This window comes from Polistes canadensis, unplaced genomic scaffold, assembly GCF_001313835.1.
Source record: "Polistes canadensis isolate GaletaPanama2010 unplaced genomic scaffold, ASM131383v1 scaffold_175, whole genome shotgun sequence".
Taxonomy (NCBI): domain Eukaryota; kingdom Metazoa; phylum Arthropoda; class Insecta; order Hymenoptera; family Vespidae; genus Polistes; species Polistes canadensis.
In genome coordinates, this window is record NW_014569722.1 from 205,910 (window position 1) to 210,909 (window position 5,000).

At 29.4% G+C, this 5,000-nt stretch overlaps 1 protein-coding gene across 1 annotated transcript in view; it reads left to right on the forward strand.

Moving 5' to 3' along the window:
* LOC106789296 (lymphocyte antigen 6D) overlaps positions 1-5,000 on the forward strand; it is a gene marked incomplete at its 5' end in the record, with an annotated part of 67,958 nt that overhangs the window by 60,913 nt on the left and 2,045 nt on the right.

A 5,000-nucleotide genomic window follows, 5' to 3' on the forward strand; every position in this document is an offset into this window, starting at 1 on the left:
TATATATATATATATATACTATAAATTACTCATGGAAGGGAAAAATTCTCTCTCGGAGTAATCCATTTTCTTTCGCGAACGGAAAAATTCCGTGTGCACGATCGAAAGCAAAAAAAAAGGAAATAAAAAAAACGCTACGTGTGTTAGATCGTACAAAACATCTTTTATTTCCTTTTTATTTTTCTTGTCGTCAACACGCATGTATCTTATATTCTTTCTCATTCTTCTTTTCCTCACGAACTCCGTGACCAAACGAAACCAAAACAGAATGATTTGCTGCTATGTCTTCTTGTTGCACGTAACTTTCGCGTGAAAAGTAAACCCCCGAAGGAAGAATGGAAAAAAAAGGGCAAACAAAATAAACGGGAGTACATTTGTCTTTTTTTTATTTTCGCAAAATCTTTCTAACTCAAAAATGGGAAAACGAAAATAAGAAAATAAAGGACGGTGGGGGGGGGGGAGGAGGAAAAGAAAAAGACAAAACGCAAAAATAGAAATTGGTAAAAATGTTGTATTCGCATCACGTGAACGTATTGTAGAAAAGTGATTTTGATCAAGTGAATGGACTTAATCTTTCTCTCTCTCTCTCTCTCTCTCTCTTTCTTTATTTCTTGCAAAGTTTTTTATATTACAAATTTTTTCGAACGTCACTCAAATGGAGAAACTAATGTAGCGAAAAATTTCTCTCACCCGTCGGCATCCAACCGAACGTTGAAACTTTCTTGGCAGCAGCTTGTTTTCCCCTATTTTGTACTTAATTCTTTACTTTTCGTTCGAATTTTTTGTTCTCGTTTGTTTATTTTACTTTTTCCAAACGAAGTATTATCTATCGAAGGATACGTTACATTTAGAAATTTTTCTCGTCGTAGTAGTAGTAGTAGTAGTAGTAGTAGTAGTAATAGTATTCGATTATAACATAAATAAAAGAGGAAAAAATAGATAATTATTTGATTTAAACATATTTCTCGAATATCTTTACTTACGTAATACTATTGACGTTAGTATAATATATACCTATTTTGAAATTCATTGAAAGATAATCCTTAAAGCTTTCTACCTACACGAATCCATAAAATTTCGAACGTTACAAAGCATCTAACGTTTTGTATCATGTATATACGTGCATGTGTATATACATATACTTGACAGTATATGTGTATAATACGATTAAACTAAGCGAGCTAATCCAACGTAACTGTCGTTTCTAGTTGGCAAAATGGACATTTAGAAAAAACGTCTAAATTCGTACGAAACTTTTCTAATCCAAATTTTGTGTCATTGGCAGGGTATGTGCATGTACATCCTATGAATATACATAGAATACATGTATACATGGGTATATACACGTACATGGCTACTTTAGATAACTATCCAACTACGTTAAAGTATTTACGTAAGTTTGTACATATATATATATCAAACTCGTTTATGTGTATGTGTTAGGGGTTTAATCGTATATACGGTTTTCAGACAGTATGAAGAATTTTCGAGAAAAACATAAAGCTTAATTCGCTACGACTGATACGTTTTAGCCTCATTGTTTCATGTCAGATTTGATATAGTCAGTGATACCTTATGGGATTACGCGTAGAACTTAGAAATTCAATCTATAATAAAATAATATTAAAAATATTTCAATAAATTCAATATAGAATTGAATAATTTTTTTTCAATTCTAAATTTTTTTCATTACGTATGAGTGAATTATATGAATAGGATATTTTTTTTTCATTTGATTTCTTTTTTTTTTTCATGTCTTCATTTCTCATCTCTTCTATAACTTGTTAAAGTTAATTGGAAATAAAAGAATTCGTAGGTAAAAGAAAAGAACATTTTTGTTTTTGTTCAAACATTCGAACAAATTTCCCAAAAGGCACGGGAAACACGGACCTGGACGGACCCCTGGTATTACCGAATTTAAAATTTTTACAAGTCGCAGGAATACTTGTCGCATCCTATTGAGAAAAGGGAAAAACGTGTTCTTATATATATTGCACGTGAAATAGATAAAAGAGGATAGAAGGGCACAGGTGCAAAGGATAAAGTGACTATGTTACGTGGAAGACGTGTATATAGATGTGTGTATGTGTATACTTGATGGCAGTAGTTTAGAATGTACATTACGAGTATCGTGGCGAACCAATGGAAATCCTCGAACGTAAGCAGATTTATTATATCTGACTCTCGTGTTCCATTTTTTGACCTATCTCTCTCTTTATCTATCTTTCTTTCCATTTTTCTTTATTTTTTTTTATCCTTATATATACATATATATATATATATATCCGATCTTTTTCTACTTAACTTCGAAAATTATTACTCAAGCCATACTAATAAATATCGAAAGTCTTTTAAAGGTATTACACCATCACTTCGATGCTCGAAAGGAAAAACTAGCATGAAAAGAAAATTGTTATTTAACGCAACTTTCAAGTAGCATAATTTCGTTCGTAGAGTGGAGATATATGACGTTACTCGAAATATTGTCGTCGAACTAAAATATTCTTTTTATTTTAATTTTTCTTTTTTTTTCCAAATGCCAAACTGTCGTAACTCCTTAATTAATTTACAACATTTCTTACTTTATTTTACTATAATCGTGTTAAATTTAATATGAAATTTATTAGTTATGAAAACAACGAGAGTACTAATAACCATCGATACATTTTTAAATTAAATTAACAACATTTTTGTATATTATTTTATTCGTCGAATTTTATATGAAATTTTCAGTCGACTAAAAAACAACGAAATAATATTAAATCTTTATTATTCTAATTGGTAGAAAAATTAACGTGTTATGAAAATAACAAATATTAACTAAATATTAATATAATTTTAAATTAAATTAATAACATATTATTTCCTAGACTTTGTATGATACTAACAATAACAATCCAAATAAAATACTTGAAATTGCAAAAAGTCCTAATTATCGAACCGGATAAATCTTTCGTAATTCCTCAAGATATCAAATCCAAAACGATGATATCTTTGCTACATCAGCAAGATCTAGATCAGCAAGATGGAATTATGTTTTTTTTTTTTTGAAGCTTCCTCCTTCTCTCCAAACATTTTCTCATACTAAGGATAGAATTTTTTTGCGATTAGCTCGTAAATTTTCCAAAGCGGTTGCTTGAATACGTTTTCTTTCTTTCTTTATTGGTATCATACGTTCGAAATGGTCGATATTACTCGAACATCGACGAATGGTTATCATTGATTTCTGATCGTGTTCTGCCCGCATATAATCCTTCCCCCATCACATTCCAACTACTCTCTTTACAAGGATTTCCACAAAAAGTAAATATCAAGAGTAAGAGAGAGAGAGAGAGAGAGAGAGAGAGAAAGGGAACGATAGAAAATGAAAAAATTAAATGCATTAAAAGCTTTGATCCAAATTTTTTTTTCTTCAAGCTTTTAACGATCGTACGATCTTAAAAAAAAAAGAAACAAATTTGAACAAATTCAGAAGCACCATTGGCAAAAAGATTTTCTTCTCTTTGGGGTAGTTACCTTGGTAAAAGGATTGTGAGAGAAAGATTTTAGCGTGCATGTGTGTAAGTACTATATTAAAATGTATGTATCAACAACATTTTCCGGATAGACCGTAACGTAAAAAGCTACGTTTGTGTAAGTACTTTTACTTACTTACAAACGTTTCAAAAAATATTTTCTTTTAAGTATGAACCTTAGCTTGCACGTTCGTGTTTCGCGAAAATAATAAGACGATTTTATATTTTTTCCAGTCGGTTGGTTACTAACTTCCTTCCATCACATATCTTTTTATAATCTCAATTTTCTTTTCTTTCTCCGAAAGGTTAATTTTCTTACAGAAATAACTTTTTTTTTTTGTTTTTTTCTCAAAGAATTACTTCAACATTCCGAAGTTTATGTTTTCTTGTTTTTTTTTCCCCGATTTTATATTTGTTTAATAACATTATAAAAGAGTATTATTTCGGAAAGAATAATAATTTGATAACTTTTAAAATCAAAGCTTTGCTTTAGATAACACAAGAATTTATATGCATCCGTTTATCTATGCATTATATATATATGTATATATATGCGTTAGATATGGAGAATATTTTCATAAGCAAACAATTTAGTTATGTCAATATAACAAGTGGAGTATGGAATATCCGATGGAAGATATTCGAATAATAACTAACCACGCATCCAATCGGAATAACAGAAATAATATCATTTCACCAAATGACTTTCCGAATTTCAAAATTCATGATTTGCATTTCAAAGTTCGCTGAATGAATAATTTCAAACAATTTATGATTCTCTTCTTCCCGTTGATGGTTTCAAAGGATAGGAATATATCCTAAACGTAGTAATATTTTAACGACCATTTAGGATTATCCCCCTGCAGGTTTATTTCTATAAGAAAATTTGTCATCTTGCTTAAGGTCTCCTCGTCCCTTTCTTGTCCTATAATATACGCTTTTTAATGACAAGTAAAAGGGCCAAAGTTTCAGAAAGACAAATTTACAAGAAACTGCGTTATCTTGATCATGGTAAGAAGTTATTACCCATTCTCTTCAATCTTGATTACCATGCTTGTTCAGTTCTTCCTCCTATCTACATCCTTTTCCTCTTCTCTTTATATTAATATCTGCGATAAATTAAATTTAACTACCTATCTTACATTCTACTAAACCACACGATAAAATTACCTCTTTGCTAAATTCTAGTTACATTAAATCGAAACGACGAAGGATACGAGAACGATTGAAATTAAAATTATTTCTAATTTTATTACACTTACTTCACTTCCTATTCATTATTATTTAACATTCCTCGTATATTACTAATCATAAAAGAATATTATATGCATTATGTTACACATACAATCTTTTTCAAATATTTCAAACAATTCGCAATAATTTTGATAATCAACAAAATGATTAAAACCACATTAATTATATATTATATAAAAATTATTATATATTATAAAAATATTGTTCAGAAATTCTTGATATAATTAATAT